The sequence below is a fragment of the Leuciscus leuciscus genome, assembly GCF_965113295.1.
Source record: "Leuciscus leuciscus genome assembly, chromosome: 18".
NCBI lineage: Eukaryota > Metazoa > Chordata > Actinopteri > Cypriniformes > Leuciscidae > Leuciscus > Leuciscus leuciscus.
In genome coordinates, this window is record NC_138742.1 from 25,199,486 (window position 1) to 25,222,462 (window position 22,977).

General features: G+C 40.3%; 1 protein-coding gene across 3 annotated transcripts in view; it reads right to left on the minus strand.

The window, feature by feature from the left end:
• Positions 1-16,919, minus strand: part of zbtb46 (zinc finger and BTB domain containing 46) — a 76,424-nt gene extending 59,505 nt beyond the window's left edge. Inside the window, exon 1 of one of the 3 annotated variants that reach the window (XM_082145106.1) lies at positions 16,635-16,919. The gene's annotated coding sequence lies outside the window, so the exon portion shown is untranslated. The other 2 variants (XM_082145105.1, XM_082145104.1) reach the window with 2 other exon arrangements.
• Between the last annotated feature and the right edge of the window lie 6,058 nt (positions 16,920-22,977).

Genomic DNA, 22,977 nt, shown 5'->3' on the forward strand with positions numbered 1-22,977 from the left:
ACTATGATTAAAATTTGGCAAGTTGGCAATGCACACATTTTTCTATTTTACTATCAACTGAAGTAGAGGTACTTTGGACACTCGTACTTCCATGCAAACTCACAGGCACACAAAGGCCTTATCTCTACTCTTTAGTAATGCTCTGGCACACTTTTCCCCAACGCCTGGTGAACATTTCCATTCATCTCCGCTTCGAAAGACTGCGACAAACTCCCTCCCCAGAAAGTATGCTGGCAATGCCTGTGCGTTACAGAAACACTGCCCTTCTCTCACTGCATTGGTCTCTGAATGATCACAGAATCATAACACATCACCATTATTTATGCCTTTCCCCTTAAAAACAGCCACTTTTTCCTCTAACCAATGGAAAGGATTCTGGAAAAAGTGTGTAAAGTTCATGCCAAGGCAAAAAGCAGTTAACCTGTTAACCCTTAAAACGGTACCTGGCAGAGGCACTTCTTGCAGCGTGAGCTATCTGGCCTTTGTCCTCCATCTTTCTCTCACTCCTTCCCTCCCTCTTTCCCGCTGTCCTAGTGTATTTCTGGGCTATTCACTGCCTCGGAGGCCCTGAAGCCAGCCGTGTCTCCAGTGGAGGCTCCCTCTCTGACAACCCGGGGCTTAGCCTAAATTCTCTCGCTATTAAAAGCTGTGAAATGCAAATAATGAAACATCTCATTACCACTGTAGGAAAATGAAAAGAGAAAATGGTAGGGGGAAGATAGAGGGAGAGTGAAAAAGAGCGAGAGAAGGGAGGTTAGCAGGAGATAACCTGACAGAGTGTCTTTTGTTTCACCAGAGCTGGTGTTATGGAGGGAGTCAAGATTGGATTTGCCAGTAAAATAAACAGGGGTGGATCCTGGAGTAATGTTCTGGGGTGACTTACGGTCGTAGAGATGATGGCATGAGGACACACACACACACACACACACACACACACACACACACACACCAGAGATCCGGGAGCTAACTGTCCATACGGGTTACACTTAAAATGCTGTATGTATTCAGTATGCAAAGTGAGTTTGAGGAGACGGGTGCACATGGGAGAGTCCCTAGGGGGTCCTAAAACCTCTGTGTGGGGTCTTGGTTGTCACATATCTCCTCCTATTACCAGCAACAAGGCCATGGATGGGTGAATCACACCTGTCAAGAACATGTCCACATGTCCAGGTCACATTTCATCCCATAATCAGAAAAAAACATTGTGCACCATGACACTGAAGATATTATTATATGACCATTAAGATGTTTGAACATTATTTTAGTGACACAAATTCTCATTGGTGATTAGGGTAAAGGCAGTAAAACAAATATTACCATGACCAATTATTTACAATATGGAAGCTTCACTCTAAAAAATGCTAAAAAATATTTGGGTCAAATATGGACAAACCCAACCGTTGGTTTACATTTTTAAATAAATGATGTACAAACCTAATCATTGGGTTGAAAATTTGTATATATATTTATTTATTTTTTTCGCCACTGAATAAAACAATTTAAAATATAATTGCGATCTTGAAATTCAGACTTTTTTTCTCGCAATTGCGAGTTTATATTACGCAATTCGGAGAAACAAAGTCAGAATTGCCATATGTAACTGTAAATGCACAATCGTGGGAAAAATAGTCAGAATTGTGAGATAAAAAGTCGCAATTGACTTTTTAAGGCACAAGCTTTTCATAATTCTTGCATTACAGTTATGATAATTCAATTAATTGGGGGATAAGGTACTTAATTGGCATAAAAATAATATCACGATGCAAAAAACTGGCCTAAAATTTTTTCCTTTTCTTTATGCTCTTTAAGTATAATCATTTTTTATTTTGGGTGAAATCTGACCAAGACATGTTTTTGACTGTTTTTTGTCCAAAAAATGAGTCACTCATTTCATTCATTGTAAAAACATTTTTTTTTCTTATTTAGTGTTTTTTTCCAGTTTTCCAATTTAAAATGTTTAAAATAAGACATTTACATTAAGTAAATTTAAACTGCATAAGATGTTATATCTTAATAGAATATAGAATATATTTTAATATATCTTATCTTCAAAACTCCTGAACTTTTACTATTTCAGCATCAGTGCAGCAAATTGAGTTGTTAGTACTAATAAAACAGCAACACTTTCATCAATACTTTAATTAAAGCTACAAAATAACATCTTAATATCTCACACTATTTTGCTTTTCAAGTAAATATATGTTGTTTTAAGGATGTATTTATACTGGAAAAAAGAAATTCACAAGAAATGTTCACGCAATGCGTGTTATGATACTGCAAATGAGACGATTACAGGGATGGGTTAAATTGAATTGAATGAATGAGTTTGTGTATCTTCATGTTCGCTGAGGGACGGGCTCACTTAAACGCAGAGTTGAGAGGTTGATGACAAGCTAGTTACTGAGTGGGAGACAAATTCCAGCACGATCTCCACCTCTTCCTTCTCTTTCGCTGTCTTGCTTTCTCCCACTTATTTTTTTTATTCTCTGAGTGTACACTCACATTAACACACACACACACACACACACACACACACACACACACACACACACACACACACACAGAGTCATCGTTTCAAATCCACCAAATGGTGTGCCGATGACTCCCTAAAGCTCGGGCTGCCGCTACTCACGAATCGACGACTCATCTTTAACACCTTCCTGGAGCTTGCACCGTGAGAGGTGTCACAACAAACTGGCGTTGTCACGCTGCACTGAAGCAAGGCGTTCCTGTAAGCACACACTCCTGTGCGCACACACACCAACACACAACCTCACACACCATGCTGTGACAAGCCATTATCACAACAGGAAGTCTCATCACCGCCAGATAGGTCCACAAATTCAAACTTCACAGAATGATCCACTGAATCCTGCTTTTCATTTTTATACTTCATAAAACACACGTGTCACTACGCACATATGCATTTATATACACATGGACGGATGGACAGATGGATGGATGGATGGATGATGGATGGATAGCAAACTCTCAAATTCTCGTTCTTTTTAAAAGTAAGATTTAGAGGCTTTTAAAGTTCCAGATTCAAACCTACACACACACACACACACACACGTCCTGGCATGAGGTGTCTGTCAGGAAGCTAATTGTCATAATCAGGAACACTGGCTCCTGTCAATGACTCAGAGAGAGAGAGAAAAAGAGAGGAATAGAGAGAAAGAGAGGTGCAGGTGGACAGAAAGGAGGGGGTGTATGTAGCGTGACTGCTGGGCTGTCAACAAAACATTGGCAGCCTTCTGAAAACCATCCGTACTGGATAACCCCGAACTAACAGCTCGCCAAATACTAAAATGATGGGGAGAGAACAGGAGGAGGTGGCAGAGAAGAGAGACAGATAGACGGTGAAAGAAAGGAGAGAGCGGAAAACAGCATGACCTCACAGCTTATTAACGAACTGTTGCTCCTCTTCAAATCGCTGATCATGACATTAAAAAAGCTCTCTCTTTCTTTACAGGTGTGACATTCAACTAGCATTATGAAACAGGTCTTTGAAAATGACACTTCAAACAGGTTTCCTTGAACACTTCGCCATCTGCTATTGGTCAGACAAACTCATAGCTCCACCCCTAACTAATGTCATTGGTTAAGCCTCTGGTCGAAGGCTCAAACAAACAGAGCGATGTTTTGAAAGCATCATAAAGAGCCACAGTTTATACTTTTTATGGAAAATCAACTTACAAATGCCTTCATTATCTGACTCTGTATATTAAGAAAAGCATTTTAACATCCAAAAGATTACTCACTTCTCAAGTCCCTCACTAGCAACTCAACTATTGTGAGCAGGGCAAAACTTTATAAAATGTTTCCCAAAAGTTATGTTTCATAATGGTTGCGGCATTGGCTGGTTAAGATCTAACAGGCCGTGCTAACAAGCCAAACTCTACGCCTCGGTCAGGACTTCCTTGGGTAATTGATACTGTAGGGCTCAACATTAAAGGGCAAGTTCAACCAAACTACCACTATGACACTTCAAAAATTTCATAAACAGATTGTAAAACTAATCCATATAAATTGAGTGGTTTGGTCCAAATTTTCTGAAGATACACGATCACTTTATATGATTGAATTTAGGCTTTAATTCACATATAAACATTAATAAACTCACACATCAGTTGTGGTAAATGTAAGCTCAAGCATTTTCAGTTGATGTGCGAGAACCAATGATGTTCATTCTCGTGTTACGCATCACGTTTGAGCTTCTGCGAGAACCAATGATGTTCATTCTCGTGTTACGCATCACGTTTGAGCTTCTGCGAGAACCAATGATGTTCATTCTCGTGTTACGCAGCACGTTTGAGCTTCAGCAAGAACCTATGATGTTCATTCTCGTGTTACGCAGCACGTTTGAGCTTCTGCAAGAACCAATGCGGTTCATTCTCGTGTTACGCAGCACGTTTGAGCTTCTGCAAGAACCATTGAGGTTCATTCTCGTGTTACGCAGCACGTTTGAGCTTCTGCAAGAACCATTGAGGTTCATTCTTGTGTTACGCAGCACGTTTGAGCTTCTGCAAGAACCAATGAGGTTCATTCTCGTGTTACGCAGCACGTTTGAGCTTCTGCAAAAACCAATGAGGTTCATTCTCGTGTTACGCATCCCGTTTGAGCTTCAGCAAGAACCAATGAGGTTCATTCTCGTGTTACGCATCACGTTTGAGCTTCTGCAAGAACCAATGAGGTTCATTCTCGTGTTACGCAGCACGTTTGAGCTTCTGCAAGAACCAATGAGGTTCATTCTCGTGTTACGCAGCACGTTTGAGCTTCTGCAAGAACCATTGAGGTTCATTCTCGTGTTACGCAGCACGTTTGAGCTTCTGCAAGAACCATTGAGGTTCATTCTTGTGTTACGCAGCACGTTTGAGCTTCTGCAAGAACCAATGAGGTTCATTCTTGTGTTACGCAGCACGTTTGAGCTTCTGCAAGAACCAATGAGGTTCATTCTCGTGTTACGCATCACGTTTGAGCTTCTGCAAGAACCATTGAGGTTCATTCTTGTGTTACGCAGCACGTTTGAGCTTCTGCAAGAACCAATGAGGTTCATTCTCGTGTTACGCAGCACGTTTGAGCTTCTGCAAGAACCATTGAGGTTCATTCTCGTGTTACGCTGCACGTTTGAGCTTTTGCAAGAACCAGTGCGGTTCATTCTCGTGTTACGCATCACGTTTGAGCTTCTGCAAGAACCATTGAGGTTCATTCTCGTGTTACGCTGCACGTTTGAGCTTCTGCAAGAACCAATGAGGTTCATTCTCGTGTTACGCTGCACGTTTGAGCTTCTGCAAGAACCATTGAGGTTCATTCTCGTGTTACGCTGCACGTTTGAGCTTCTGCAAGAACCATTGAGGTTCATTCTCGTGTTACGCTGCACGTTTGAGCTTTTGCAAGAACCAATGAGGCTCATTCTCGTGTTACGCATCACGTTTGAGCTTCTGCAAGAACCATTGAGGTTCATTCTCGTGTTACGCTGCACGTTTGAGCTTCTGCAAGAACCAATGAGGTTCATTCTCGTGTTACGCATCACGTTTGAGCTTCTGCAAGAACCAATGAGGTTCATTCTCGTGTTACGCATCACGTTTGAGCTTCTGCAAGAACCAATGAGGTTCATTCTCGTGTGTTCTCTGTATTTTTGCATGAACCAGTGAAGTTTGTTCTCACGCGTAAAACAGGTTCGGTTGAGCTTCTGTTTACCACAACTGATGTGTGAGTTGATCAATGTTTAAATGTGAATAAAAGCCTAAATTCAATCTGTTCATCATATAAAACGATCCAGTCTCTTCAGAAAATTCGGACTAAACCGCTAAATTCATATGGATTATTTTTACAATCTCTTTATGAACTTTTTGAAGCGTCAAAATGGTAGTTCATTCTCTTGCTGTTTATGGAGGAACAGAAATCTCTCAGATTTCATCAAAAAAGATCTTCATTTGTGTTCCGAAGACGAACGAAAGTCTCACGGGTTTGGACCGACATGAGGGTGAGTAAATGATGACAGAATTTTCATTTTTGGATGAACTATCCCTTTATGGTTTTTTTCAGCTACTTCACTCAACATTTTTATTTTATTTTATTGTTTTAAGAATAAAGCTCACTAAATGTTATCAGATTTATGATTAAAACTAGAAAATAACAATAAAAATGTATGTATATTATTAAATTGTTATGTAATTTTACATAAACTGGCCTTGTTTCAGGTATGTTCCGATATTTTTACTGAAAAAGATTTTAAAAATAGTGATTAAAAAGTGAAAGTAACAGAACCCTTTTCACTCTCACTCTGACGCCATGCCATCTATATCGTCGAGCCCCATTTTAACTCATATGATGTGTTTCTGTCGTTCAGGGGCATTTTCACACCTTCGTCTTCTGTCTGCTGAGGACTAAAGGGGAAAAGATGAAGAGAAACACAACTGTGGCTATACTTAGAAGGTTTGACAGTTTGTGATCACAACATAGAAAAAGAAAATGAAGTGAGCGAATGAGTGAGAATGGAAAAAGAATGAGAGTCCAGGAAATTAGTGATTGTATGGGTCTTACAAGTCACATCACAGATTTAATGCACTTTATATTAACCCATAAAACATTATGTATCAACCTTCCACAAGGCTGATATGACCCTACTAAATAATTCATTATCTCTAAGAGCTTCTTTTGTTTCATATTTGATAATCAAGTATAGCTTAACAATAGCCAGTGTTTTTACCCAGGATTGTGTTTCCATGGTAACCACGAGTGTGGCCAAGAGTCAACCCTGTCACCACACGCTTCGCTCCTGTCCCATACTGTCTGTTTTTCCTTCTTTTGTACATTTCCCCGTACGAAGCCTTGACAGAATGGCTCAGGTGTCTCCTGCTGAACTGCAGAAGCTAACATCACTCGATTAACAACGGATAGATTATCCGAGCGATGTACATCATGCTGCATGTAGGGATAACAGGGCTAGCGTGTTGCTCTGGTGATCACGATCATTCTGCGACACCGCCCACCTCACAAACCTAATTTTAAAGAAAGTCACACATTCCCACGTTGTGAGGTGGCAGTATCGAGTGTCCAACCAACACTTTCTCTGATCAACCCCTTGGGTGGGTTGGGAGGGACGAGAGGACCTTAATTTCATTCTCTTCCTCTCATGTCGTTTTATAAAAGTAAAAAACCCCAAATGCTGTGATGGCACTTTGTGTATTTAACCATCATGACTAAATCATGTTAAACAATCAAAAAAAAAAAAAAAAACATGTCAGTGGAGGTGCTATGGGGTCTAAAAAGTTCGGATAAATAATAAAATAATAATACAACATTTTATAATTATAAACTATAATTTATATATATATATATATATATATATATATATATATATATTCAGTGAGAGCTGCCAGAGGGTGTTAGTAGATTTGAAAAATAAAATAAAATAAAATAAATAAATTAAAAAAATGTAAAAAAAATTCACATCTAACCCATTCCTTCCTAAACCTCAGAGACAATAGGGGTTATGCGCAACATACTTCCGGGTTCTACAAAACAGATAGAACTACTTCTGGTCGTCAGCTACTGAGGTAAACAAAGCGTAGGAATGGCGACCTTTTATAGCCGGTGTTTACAGGAGCTACCCATTCTATCCATTTCAGATGTACATCGTATTGCCAAACGGACTTCCAGAGCCCCGAGTACTCCGTTAGATAAAGGATTTAAGTTTTACGCCTCCTCATTTATTCATGATTATGAAGGTATGTAAGTTAGTATGTAGCTTTTGCTAATGGCACCCGATGTAGAGTTAGCTAACTATCAGTAAGTTAGTTTAGACTTGTATGCTATCATAGTAGTTTAACCTTTTATATTTGCTTGCAGACGATTAAAACAATCAAATGAAGACTGCATTTAATTTTTTTTATAAATTTTTTTTTTCTGATACTTAAGCATTCGTTACATTTTAATTAAAACAGAAATAAGAATTGTTTTCTAAAAAAGCGAAAAATAAGTTACCTCAGAGATCACCTACTGCTGCAGATGCGTACGGTAGTGCAAACCGGAAATGCTTATACCTGTTTTCCGGTTCGAACGTTGGGCGTTCCGCATAACCCCTATTGCTACAAAGTCAGTACGAGTTGCCAGAGGTGTAAGGAGGTTTGAAAAATTCAGATAAGAAAAAATATATATAATAATAAAACACAATAAATAATAAGCACACAAAAAAAACAAAAAAACATTTACAAAACCACAAAGTGTGTCAAAGTTCACAGCTAACCCATTCCTCTGACACAATGGCTGCACAAACTTTCCATGCAGCCCGGCATGGCTGCGCTCACCTGGCAGTTCAAGCTCGGAAAGCAGGGTGTGGAAGCTGGAACCAGGGCAAGATCAGGGCTCTTATTTAATCTAGAAGATAAGAAAAGAAAAATGGGGCCATGGAGGGCACAAAGGTACTATTTTCAACACCCCATGTCCTGGGCTAACAATCACTGGATTTGGGGGGGAGCTGGAAAGCCAGATCTGGTGATCAAGGAGTCAAGCATGAAGGACACAGTACAAAGCTGACTGACATCGTCCATCACAGTGACAACACAAGTTTTGCTGTATATTATTCAGATGTTCCACCAACTGCAATTTTTGCGTATTGTCACAGTGTGCAGATCCAAGTTGTTATTGAAGCTCTTTGACAACTGACAAGCAGAGGAAAATTACAGCGAAAGCGGCAGTCCCGCGACACGCCAGAGAATGAAGGCCGGTTTCTGCCCGCGCAATCGCGGTTCGAGAGTTTCCCATATGAGACACTTATCCATCTGCCGCAAATGTACCTCTTCACCGTGATGAATATTTCATGTTCTGATGGCACTTTTAAGACAGGACTAATTAACGAAAACTAGTTGATCTGGCATACGTTAAATCAGTTCAATTAAAAGCACGCAGGCAAACGCTACATGCTAATAGCAGGAGCAGAGGAATAATTGTATGTTGAGGGGGAAGTGCTGAATGTTAAACAGGCCCTGTTAACAGCACTTTAGCACTTGGCAATGAACTCCTCTCAGGATTACACCGACCCTTGATAATGGACTAATGCGGATCGGCACATCATACAATACAATACATTTGGAAAAATCAGAGGCCTTCCAATGGCCATGACATATCTACAGATCTGATAGACGGTGACATTGCAAACGGATTTAAACCCTGTCGGGGATTTGGGAACTTATACCAACTTTGACTTTTGGGTTTGGGAATTTTCTAAGCTAGCATTTAGACACAGATCTAGATGGTTCTGAAGAAAGGAAGCCTTCACCCTAACAATCATTCCAATGGCTTTCTACAATTCACAGCGAGAAGGAAATGTGTTCTGTGGTATTGTGGAGTAAATGTGTTAGCGCTAGGAGCGTCTCCACCCTCCCTTAATGGTTAGCTCTTGGCAGACAAGATGGGATGAAAAGTATAGAGACAGACTAAACCATCTTATGAAAAATAAACAGAGCTTTTAAGAGACAGACAAAAGTGCTATGGAAAGTGGGCAACCCACTGTCCACCGATTCACCTGAGAACGTTTGAAATGGTAATGGCCTTCCTGTCCAAAACTGAATGCTAACGTAAAGCCGCTTCTTTTTTACTCCATTGGTTTTTGTCGTATCTCAATTGTTACTTCTCAACAGAAACGGATTTCATTTGTGTGTCATTTTCCACATTTTTTTTTGTAATACTTAATATGCAGAGACAGCTGTAAGAATGGCATTTTAGGTTGATTTCCCTGTACACTATGTCTCTCTGGTGCTTTCAAAACATTGCTCTGTTTGTTTGAGGATACTGATCAGGGGTGTGTTTCCCAAAGCCAACTATGGTTGCAAGTTCCGTCGTTACCAACACAGTTCAACAGAACTTGCGACCACAGTTGGCTAATGATGTTTCTGGGAAACACACCCCAGACCAATACAGTAACATTGACTCCAACAATGGCGTTTTGGGGCAGGTCTAACAATGGACATCCCATAAAAGCGCTGATGGGGAAAGCTCTGTGTGTGATCTACTGATGACACACAAATGCATATGCAACAAGGTCAGCCACAAAAATAACCCTGTCCATGCCTTTTCAGCGCTTATTTTTTGACTGCGTTTCTTTGGTAAATCCCGACAGTAATTTTTTAACGCCAAAAGAGGGTTTGTGCTAACGCAAGTTGTTAGTTAATCTGGCCCTTAATATTTTTAGGTTAAAGAGTTTGTTAAAATCCCTTAAATCTAATTTGGGGATAACAGTAATTATGATCCTTTCATGAGAATTCATCAACATCTATTGGACTGTATATTACGAGCATACCATGAGACATTTAAAGGCTCAACAAAACCAAAACTACTACACATCAGTGCAAAACTAACTAGTTTAAAGTGTAAAACTGTAACTTTAACCCTGTCATATGTTAAATACCCTGACTGTTCCCCGATAGTGAGTTTTACAATAAAAAAACAGATTGCATATTCCATTGGGAGAAATGAATACGGCACTTCGACATTATACTGTATGTGTGTAATATGAATATAAACAGTAAACTTTTATTATAGTAAGGGTTGCAATGACTGCAGTTCCCATGGAATTACTTCTGTTTTTTTCACAGTTTGACATATTACATTTATTGTATTTGACAGAAATGCTTGTATTGAAACATTTTACTCAACCGATTCATAGTCTTCTAATTATAAAACTGTGCTAGATGACTGTAGGAGTGTGCAGAAATGGATGACAAGGAGCAAGAAGAAGTATTTTTAAAACTAAAAATTGTTTATTTTTGAATAGTTAACCATTCAATCCACTTATTAAGTCAATAATGAAAACAGACTATGTTTATGATTAATACTATACAATGTCGAAGCTAAAATAGCATAACAGTGACTAAAATATTAGCATTTTAGGTATGGGAATTACATATTTTGGTCACACTTTATTTTTTACAGTGTAATTATACATTTGAGTACTGAGTAATATTAATTAACAACATGTACTTACTACATTAGGATTAGTGGCATGTAATTATGCATAATTTACTGTTATCACTGCAGTAAGTACATGTAACATTTGTAACAAGGGCACTGTACAATTAAGTGTTACCCATACTTTTAGTTACGCCTTACAAGCTAGATTAATAGGTCTTTGGACTAGTCTTCGGTTAGTTTTGGTAAGCAACCCTTATCATAATACTTTGTGTTTTGGATGTCTATGGCATGTGATGTCACACTGTCCTCAAAACTCAAACGTGTGACATTACTGCTGGGGAAAAGTTAGAAAGCGTCACAAATACATGCCAGTAGGTTTCATATTTACTTCATTCAATACTCGCATATGAAGCTCAGCAGGGATGTACATTAGATAAAGTCTACTTACTCTAAATCCCTAATCACCACGTTAAAAGAGCTGAAGAGGATGAAGACAAGTATGGTTTTAACTGGTGAGGGTTAGCATACCTCCCTGTGTGTAAACATCCTGTATTTAAGACCACGTGTGGTCAGAATGTAAGCCAGAAACGACTGAGCGCGACATGGGTGGGTGTGTTGTCAGCGAGTTTGTGTGTGTGTTTACTTTTCAAACCCAAAAGCAGCACTAGATTATGTGACGATTTAAGACCCACTAAGCTGGACCAAATCTCACCCCGTACACACAACCAGACTGATAATGAGAGAGAGAATTACAGAAGATATTACCGAACAGCGCAAGGTGGACAGGCATAAGGAGAAATAGAAGAGGAAAAAACAGAAACAAAAACCTCATGACCACATCCTCTTTTTCACCCTGGGAGTGTAAAGCCCACTGCTGCCTAAGCTCTTGCCCAGTGTATGCTATCTCATTTCCAGGGGCTTTTTTTCTTCTTCATTCGGTTCCTCCCCCAGGGCTTTCCACACAGCCTGAGAGCCCCCTCTGAAATATTCACAAGGCACCTGAGGACACAGGTCTTTGTGGGGCGGTTCCAGGGAGGTCGGCTCCGGTTTAACCCACACAACGAGTGCCTAATCTAGGGGGATGAACACATCTAAGTGGCTGATGAGCACAGCTGTCACTCCACACACACACACACACACACACACACACACACACACACACACACACACACACACACACACACACACACAAACAAACAAACGCACATGCTCTAGGGAGCAAAGCGCACCTGTATGCATCCCCACTCACACAAAAGAACTTCCACAATCTAGTTTAAATGTCCACTCGGAAGATAAGCACGGTGAAGGAGAATTTTTGACTTCGAAAAAAACGTAAATGTTTTGTTCATATTTGTATGAAATTTTATACTGGTTTAAAAGGAAAACATTATGAATGAAACTCAATTGACGAAAACAAACAGAATATCCTTAAATGTACAGCTGCTGGTACACATCAAGGTTTTCTTGCGTTTTTTCCGCCTGTCATGTGTACAGGTACACGTTCAAACCCAGATGTGAAATCTACTTTTTTGTTTTGAGGAATTGTATAATAGGCTATTTAATTTGCATACTGCCTAGATTCATTGATTTTAATAAATGTCTATATTGTCTCAGTTTGGGATTTGACTGTTTGATACAGACTGTCTTTGTTAAACTAGTCGGTTACAAGATTCCAGTTTCACGTTAATTAGTTGTGGCACACATCCCTATTGATAACGCATATGGTGTGAGGGTGTAAAAATTAAATAAAAAATTCAAAACGCAACAATTGTCTGCTGAACAGTCATGTTTGTGTTTAGCTTTAAATATTGATGCGAATCAAAAAGGATGCATTAAACAAGACACGTACCGTACAGATGTTTAATGCACAGTATTCATGAGTGTGTTTCTAAGCTGATAAATATAATGTCAGGCTTTGTGTGGTCTTAAAGTGAGGGGGAGAAGCCGGTCCCCAGTGTTGTTGCAGGTTCATGATTTCTAACCTGTTACCCACACAACACAGCCCACAGCCCGGGGAGAGCAGCCATCTTCCACACACTCCACCCACACACACACACACACTCAGCTGTGTGTCGTGTCAGCTTGCACCCCCATACCCTGCCCCCCCACATCAGCACCCTTTCTCCACCGTTCACACACACACACACGGCCAGTTGAACTACCCCCTCTTTATCTGTTTCTCCATCCCTCTGCACCATCAGCCACCTCCTCCCCCATATCTTGTCTTTCTGTGCAAATGTTCAGATTAACAACCGCAACCACCCTGAATAAACACAGCACTGCACTTACTTGTTCAACTAACTGCCTGAACCTCCCTCAAGATACACTTGCACATCCACACACATGTTAAACATGTATGCTGAAACATTATAACAGTACAAACAGTCGAAACAAACGCCAGCGGGGTGGAAACCCTCATTTAAAATGAAGAATAATTCAGCACGTAAAAATAACATTCAGGGTTAAATACAAGTTCTGCACTTTTAGAAGCATCTATGCTATCGATTTCCATAGAAAATGTCAACTTTAGTTTGCAGAGTCGGAACAGAAACTGTGTTGACAGAGTTGCACTTACAGTGGAAGTCTATGGGGCATCAATTTGCTGTTTTGTTTGTTTTTACGAACTGAGGCATAATTACCAAACCAGGCTCTCTGGAAAAATCTGATATTTCTGCAAAATGGTTTTACATTGATTCTTACATGTTCCGTGGCTTTCAAAGTGAAAAGTTCAGCGAGGGGAATGTGAATCTGGCAACGTTTTATTACATTGGTTGTTGTACGTATCGCGGCAGTTCGGAATTGAGTGGCTCTCAAAGGTTATTCACGTTTGAAAAAATTTACTTTCTACACTAAACCTTTACCATAAAACTAAAAGATAGTGATAACAAAAGCAAACGTGAGCTAAAAACGCATTTGCTGAAGGTTGGGCGAAACGATTTTGAATGCGCGATTGCTTTTTACTTTAACTTTTGAATTCGCGATCACGCGTATCCTGTGTATAGGCCTATAATTTGCAGGCATCAGGGAGCCGCTTTCTATATGCTAGGTATTGAAACTGCTTTCGAATTCACTGTCACTAAGAAAAACCACAGTGGGGGTGGTGCTGTGGTGGGCAAGTAATGAAATCGGTGTACAGCCGAACACCATGTAGCATCGGTAACACTGACTACCACAGCAAGCCTAGTGAAAAGGAATAAACGTTGTTGGTGTTCTACTGCCTTTAGTGTTCATTTCAGCTGGAAAATCCAGTGAATTGTAGGTACGTTTTTGGACTTTTGCCAAAATGTAGGTAGAGGCGCATTTTTCCATTGAGCCTATGTTGAATGATCCTCTGTGGTACAGCAAGCCGTCAATAGAGTTTAACTTGTGTTTAATATTCTATTAACAGCTTAGTAAGTGCTGGACGTGGACAGATATGATATTTCGGCTTCATTAAAACAGTTCCTAGAACACGACGCTGCTCTTTACTCTTATTTCAGTCCCTCTCTTCCCTTTACCCCACGCAGTAGGAACCAGTTCCCCTCCCCTGCTTTCTGTTGACACAATACAGCCACACCTGTGAGGAAGTCAATATGCATAGTGGACCAAATCCCCCCTCCTGTCTAAAATGTTCTCCCAGTTACACACATACGGATTCTCCATTAAACAAAAACACCTGGACACGACCCTGACCCGCAACACTGCCCTCTAGAACGAGAGCTCTTGCTAAAAGAACACACAAATACAGTGTGTGCACATATCGAAGAACGCTTTTATCTAGTGACTTAAAGCATACTTATAAACGTGCACTCAATGTGAATCAAACCCCTGGCGCTGTTAGCAACACGCTCTACCTATCAAACACGTTATACTCAAGTAAAGGAAGGTGGCAAAGAAAAGACTAGGGAAGCACCACATTTTAGTGCTTAATAACAGTTTGGAACTATCAAAGTATATAACAGATACAAAGACTGTATGCGGATCTCTTGTCCTGGATCGGTCAGTCCAGCACATGGTGTCATTAAATGATTCTAGGCTATCCTGAATGACTGTTTTCCATCCCAGGAGAGAGAGAGAGAGAGAGAGAGAGAGAGAGAGAGAGAGAGAGAGAGAGAGAGATGGGTGGACAGCCTGTACCTGACAGCACCGTCACACACACACACACACACACACACACACACACACACACACAATCGACACGCCACTAACATCAAGACAACATCAATTACAATCTTTACATCTACATTAGACATTAAGGATAAATAATGCCATTGTCATGTTAATTAACTCGTTGTTTAATTAAAATACAGGTCACGGGTGTCAGAGGTGAATTAGACCTATAAAAATGATCTGCAAAGGAAGTTGTCATGTTGGCTTCATTCTGTGTACATAACCAGATCTTCTGCTCAACTGACTCATTTTTTGCACTGCAGACAGTCACAATGCCATAAATATATGAATGTAACTTTAAAAAGCGTGATGCTTACAATTATTCACGTTCTTATATAGTTATGTTATTTATCAGCGTATAAATTTCGCACGTAAATGCGTTAAGTAGCCTGACATGTATTGTCCGAATACGACATTTTCGCCTATACAGTTATAAAACATTTCCAACAAACCAATCAGAATCGGGTGCACCTGTAGCGAACAAGAGCCGACACGGCGCGAGCAAGCGTCATAATAATCAATACAGAGTGCTACATTCTTTTGACACGCGCTGAACGATACATTGTTGCGCGTAATGCTCGATTCGAATCTATCAATTCCTAGACGCGCGTTCGAATTCATTGTTGACGTATATCTGTAAAACCGCTGATGTTTCGCCGTAGGCGAGTCAAACAAGTGGGGTCGCTCCCCTTAAAACCAACCCGTCAGCGAAGAGAAAATGGAGGAAGACGGAACTGACCAGCTTTAAGGGGGCAGACGGGGAAAAAAGAGACAATAACCCGAAGAGCAGCGCTCATGTCACCTAACGCTTTCCTCAGTGAAGACTCAAATACACTCCGCTCTCCTCAACTTGAGGGAAGTATTAGGCTACGAGCCCTTGGGTTTAATTATGCAGGAAATAAAATAATAGAAAAGTGTGTCCAAAAAAAAAAAAAAAAAAATCCCCTTCCCTTTTCTGGTAGTAGGTTTAGGGTGTTGACGCAGCAGAAATTTCCAGCTGGAGAAATTCCCCTTTTGGAGGTTAAATGAGGGGAGGAGAGTGGGGTTAAGCCCTTGCCTGCCAAAGCTGAGCTTTTCATTTAAATACCACCAACACCACATGCACTGACCCCCCCAAAGGACATGATTTTAGGATTAAAACTTATGGCAAATGTTGTAGCCTAATATAAATAGTATTAAGTTCTCAATGGTGAAATATGAAACACCGCGCATCGAGACAAAAAGAAAGTCTCCCATCACTGCAATAAAAGTATCCTGAATGAATGACTGCACATCTGACAGCTGTTCTCAGCGCGTGCATCATCTGTCATGAACATGTTCTCACCTGGAGACGTCAAACAGGTTGCTGTCACGCAGTCTACTTAATGACGTGAAATAAAACAAACACACCGGCCTCGCGAAAACTCACAACTTCAACTTACCTGGATACCTGTGTTGAGGCGCGAGCTCATATCTCTGCTGCCATACATCCAGATGACAAGTCAAGATTGTAAAAGCACTGAGAGTGAAGCCTGTGCGGTGGTCAGGAGAGCTGTTAGAGATAGTGTGGAAAGGTGAGAGAGGCATACCTGTTAACCCATGAGTTCTGGGGGGAGCGCGATGTCGATGCTTTGGAGCTCCAGTGTTTGCTCGTGACAGGTTTGAGAGAGTGTGCACGTCAACAATGTCAGCAGTCAGCTGGGAGACGCGCGTGTGTCGGTCAGTGTAATTCCCCTGCTCGCTGTCTCCCTCTCTCCACGCTCGTCTTTTTCTGTAATTCTCCCTCCCCTGCTTTTCCGTGTCTCGGTATCAGGAACCAACCTCCCCCTCTCTCTCTCTGTGTGTGTGTGTCTCTCGCTCGCTCGACTGAGAGTCAAATACAGGAAATGAGGCAACATAAACGCTCACATTCACCATCGAACCCTGGACAGCTCCAGCTGAACTCATGCAGCCATGAAGCCTCCAGGTCAATTATGAATATACAAAGGGCAACATGCCCACTTTATTATTACAAAGATGCTTATCCTACTAATATGACAGGTGGAATACGGATGCTGGATTTAAATTTGATTTCGTCCTTGCATACTCAAAATCAATCAATAAAAGCAAAAATAATTTGATTAAAATAAACATACAATAAAATAATTAAATGTAATTAAAAATAAATGTTATAATCCGACGAATCCCCGTTAATTTCATACAATTTGATATATGCATGACGTGTAAATATAAAACTGTAATTTGTGTAATTAATATATATATATATATATATATAGCCTATATATATATATATATATATAGATAGATAGATAGATAGATATACACACACACACACACACTGAATCATTTAGCAGACGCTTTTATCCCAAGCAACTTATTATATATGATGTTAAAATATGTAAAAGGAGCGGCCATTGTCTTTCCTAATTTCCCCTTATTTTATTTTTTCTCCCATTGATTTCTTTAAAACACGAACTGCTCATTTTAAAACTCGTCTGTTAGAGCTGCGAGTGCCCAGTTCACAGGGCATGTGATGATTTTTCCTGTGGCTCCTGCTGAATTTGCATGTGGAAGCGTCTGTGCGTATAGGCGCGTGTAGGCGTCAGTGAGTGAGCAGTTGCTGCACGCTTTTGTCCACAGTGCGCGTTCTCGAGCACTTGGAGAGGGACACGCGCCCCCTAGCGGTGAGAACGGCGCGTCGAATTCGCCAACGCGGGCATGTCTCAATCACCTACCGACAAATGTAAATCACAGGAGGCGTGGTTACTTTTGCTCGTTTAGCATATTCTCAGAGATACAATGAATTCTGCATGGCTTTACACCAGTTCAGTTTTTTGTTATTTGAATGCTGTCAGGTAATGGTCAGGCCATTTTGAATTGCACGTGTGCGTACTTGAGAGCTTTGGCCAGATCAGAATGTGTGGCAGGCAGGCTGTGTGTGAGTGTGTGTGTGTGTGTGTGTGGATTAAACCCATTGACCTGTGGCAGGGCTCCTGTCTTAGGCTCCTGTGTACGCGTGTAATGCTGATGTTCTTTAGCCACTTTCCGCATCCGCAATCCGTGTCAAAATCAAGCTGCTTTTCTCCCTCGCTCTATCCGTCTGCCTCTCCATGTCTGCCAAGCTGCCTGACACAACATAGTCTGCCTGATTACGCCCCCTTTTATCCTGCCACCTCTTAAACACCACCCCCTTGCTTCTAGCAAGGGGCTCAAACTTCATTAGCCCTCTTACGTATTTATTCATTCATATCATGAGCACTCATCAAAGCCGGGCCAGAGGGACAATGGCCAAGGAAGGCCTTGCATACACATAAGCATAGGGAAGTGTCCAGACAACATAGCAATCATATTATTTTAAAAATCTCTCAACAAATGCACAGGCAGTCCTGCTAGTGCTAGACACTCTAGGCTAGAAAAAAAAAGAAGTTTTTTGACAACTTACCTATCTGAAAAAGAAGTGCACTTTAGCATACTTTCAAAAAGAGTACTTAAAGCGGTCATAGAATGAGAATTCAAAAGTTTTAGAGAGAGTTCCACATGTAATACTAGCTATTTCATATGCAAACATGTCAGCCAATCACAGCAGAGGGCGTTTAGACTGAAGTCTCACAGCAGACACGCCCCTTAAAACAGAGCGTTCAAATCAGAGGCTTACCCCTAATTTCCACCAGATGCGGAACGGCTGCGGAACGGCTCCGCTGCGTGACAGCTCCGTGTTCCGTCGTCCGTCAATACCCACCAGGTCCGGATTTGTTGCGCAACGGCTGCGGTCATGACTGACAGCTGACGTCACGAGGCCCCATGTAATCTCGCGAATTCTGGTCTGATCGCGCGATATGTAGTTTCTATAAACAGAACTACCAAACCAATCACTTCTGCAATAGTTTTCCACGCTGCATCTTTTTTAATGTTGTCCTTATAAAAATGATGTGACGGGTCGTAGATGATGGGTTTATTCTGTACCTCAATAATCAGCATTTCTTCATCCATCGTGTCAACGGGGTTAAAACTTCAACAAGCCTGTCTCCGCCCATTATGACGTTTTCAAGGTGTAGTGTAGGGAAATATGAGCGCGGTGTATTTTATTTTGAAAATTAAACGGATCTTTTTTTTTGTTTCTGGCTGTTCTGTTTTGTCACTCGACTTCCTGTCCTGCGTACTCTGCCCTGTAGTGCTGCTGAGCGCTCCGGCATCCGGCAAAAATAGAAGCTCTGCGTATCTGCTACGGAGGGCTGCGGATTGCCGGAGTCGGAACGCAGCTGTACCGCATTCAGTGGAAATACACTCATTGACTTTAATGGAAACCTATTGACTCCGTCGCCGTGCCGGAGCCGTAACGCAGCCGGTGGAAATTGGGGGTTAAAGGACAATTCCGGTGAAAAATGAACCTAGGGGTAATTAACACATGGTTACCAGTCGATCGTTCCCTGGGATGCGTTTTCATGAAAATCGAATGTAAAGAGTTTTATCTTAAAAAACAGATTATCTTATAACGCTAGTATATGGGGCACAGAGTAAGTAAAAGTAAATCGCTAGTTAATACCACTAACAAGGCTCAAAATAGCCTCACACTAACACGGTAGCATAATGAGGGTCCCTGCATGCAAACCGAAGCATTGAGAACTTTGTAAGTGTACAGACAGTTTAATAAGAAGATACTTTATAAAAACAGTACATTACGCGTTTACGCGTTTACAGAGAGGATCCATCTTGGAAAACAGTCTCGACGAATCGAGTCACGAACGTGTAAATGTATTATAATTAAAAAATATATTAAATGCAATTAGTTTTACTTAAAAGTGCTTTTTTTAAGTATAACTTAAGTAGCCTCAAGGATTTAAGTACAGGGTTACCACACCTTGGTTAACTTCAAATTCAAGGACCTTTCAAGGACTTTCCAGGTCCCATACCCTCAAATTCAAGGACTTAATGTGGGGACACATTTCAGGTGAGAGCAAGGTTACATCGTGTTACCTTGTAAGATACATAGCAAAAAAGCGTGTCCCCCTCAATGTCAAAGTCATTCCTACGCCCCTGCCTTAAGTATAACTTAAGGACTTAAAGTCCCATTATTATGCTATTTTAAAGTTTCCTAATGTTGTTTTGGAGTCTCCTACAACAGGTTTACATGCATCAAAGGTAAAAAAAAAACTTTATTTTTCTCATTATATACACTCTACATCACCACATTTTTCAATGATTCTCAAACGACTCATCAGATGATTCAGTCCCTCCTTTCTGCGCGCCTACTCATTACCATAACTGAACTTCAGCTCCGGAGCCTTCCTCAGTCCTCAGCAATTGTACACACTGTAAAGACAGTAACGATGATGTCGATTTTAGAATATCAATCCGAGCGCAAGTCCAATTATGAAACATAGTAAGAACTAGTTATTCATCTTGAACTCAGTGATACGCTACTCAGTTTGAGGTACATTATGAGATGTTTCAACTGTAATTCCTCACCATCAGCATTAACAAGAGTGTTTCCATCAACAAACCGATGTGTATATTTCTAATTTATTGTGGTGCACATGCGGGAAGTGCATTAACTGTATCAATAACAGTGCATAAGTTAGCCGAGCACTAACGTGAATGACTGGTGTAACATAAAAATTTGTAAAACGGATCTCTAAAATTACTCAAAGTGGAACAAATCACAGACAATCTGCATTAATGGACACAGTTTTATGTAATAGTGGGCCACAGCTGATTAGCATGAACTATTTCAGTAAGACAGTAATAGCGTGAGTTAGCCGGTTAGCTGGAGACCTGCACAATATAAAACACAAAACTAAGTATTTTGAACACCCAGTAGAAAATATATCAATAATTATTCATACAGGTTGTGATTCTGAGGAGGCCGCTGGTCCAAATAAACTGGGTACTGACTCATCTTTCAAGAGCACACGTTTTGTGAATCCCATGTTGAACTCCCGCGAGATTTGAGAAGCAGTCGTCAGTAAAATGACGTGTGTGTGTGGGCTGGTCAAGTTGTACGCGGGCGGACAACGTACAACATAGGCGGGCATTATGCAAATGTCTTTTCTAGTGACGTAGAACCATCACACAGTGGGATTCGACAGACAGACGACTCGTTTAGGCGGTTCAGAGTCGATTCTTTCTTTTGGGAGACAATAACTTTATTTATCGTGCACTTTCGACTTTACAACTTTGCAGACAGCTATATTCACAGACAGCTATATTACACACTGCATGGAAGGGAATATTCAAAAAACCATAATAGGGGCACCTTAAGTATATCTTTATATGTAATTTCACAATGATTTCTATTGTCTTTGAAATATGGTTAACGTTTATAGTCAAATGTACTGACAAGCACTAAAAACTAAACTAAAATACTTCAATGTAATTTCTTTTGAAACATGTATGTCATGTATTTACTTGTACATTTTAAATATATTAACTTTAATTGTGATATCAAATAACACACTACAGTTAAAATTATAATCAAGTACTTAACGCTTGCTTTAGTATGTTAGTCAACACATCAAAATAAGTGCACTTCTTTAAAGCACAACAAAAGATTATTAAGACAAAGATTTAAAATGTTTTTTAAAATAAAACTTTTAATTTGACATTATTACAAAGTGCACTTTTTTTAAGTGTAATTTTAAGTGTTAATAAAAAAAGTGCCCCTCTCTTTAAGTATGCTAAGCTGGCGTTTTTATTTAATTAATATTACATTATTTGCAAGTACAGTTTGTTTTTAAATATACTTAAAAGATTTGAAGTACACTACAAGTGCATGTTCAATACAGTTAAGTGCACTTCTTTTTCACAAGGGTAGGCATCTTGTTGCTGCCTAAAAACTTTGTTATTTAGGCCACTACAAACACATTTTAACTCATCAATACACTCAAACACATGTACGCACAGATCGTAGATGCATAATTAAAAGAAAACACTCCCGTAAAACGTCAGTACAGGAAACGAGAATGGAGTCCAAGTGCTGACATGTGTTTGAACTGTGACAACAGGAGGAGAAACATAAATAGCATCCTTACAAACTTTCTGAAGTCTGAAATTAATTGCGTCTTTACTCCGGCCCCCCTACCGTGAAGCGCAATAATCGCACACGTCAAACAAGCGGGAGCAAAATATATATATATATAAACATTAACTGTCATAAAAATAGCACGGATGGATTTCAAAGCACCGTCCCCCCACCTTTCACTATCAATTTGCCAGAGAGCTGAATAGTGCTCTGTTTCTGCCAGTCTGTCAGTGGATGTGAAGGGAGACCAGGTGTGTGTCTGTTCTATTCAGCGACGGTGCTGTTTTCTATGGGGAGTGCGGGGACGTGGTGTCCATCTAAAGGTGCAATGTGACGATAATGGCAGCTGACAAAAACCAAAACCGACTTCTACACTAGTACCCGCTAGTACCCGCTACACTAGTACCCGCTAGTACCCGCTTTTTCAAAAAAAAAAAAAAAACTCAAAACAAACAAACAAAAACAACATTGGAATGACAGCAAAACAATGACACCTTCACAGGCATTATTTGGTGAATGGAAAAGAGGTTGAATAAACTGAGGAAAGGGAAGTGAGAGTGAGATGTGTTTTACTGTAAATTAGATACGTGACAGACTATCAAACAACATAACAGCTCTTAGGTGTCTGCACGTCCATCATCGTCTAGTCTGGTCAAGTCTAATCTTGTCATCATGAAGCAGTGTTCAACACAGGGCACTTTCACACCAGAGCTTTTGTTGTGGACTCAGGTCCACTTGACGTCAGGTTTTAGTTCGTTTGGTATGGCATTAAACTATAAACAAACAAACAAACAAACAAACAAACAAACAAACAAACAAACAGTTCGTTTGCTTGGTGTAAAAGCATTTGCACCTTGTGTGAACTTGTGTGAACCAGCAAACCACACCTGAGTCTATTTTGAAATGTTGAGCTC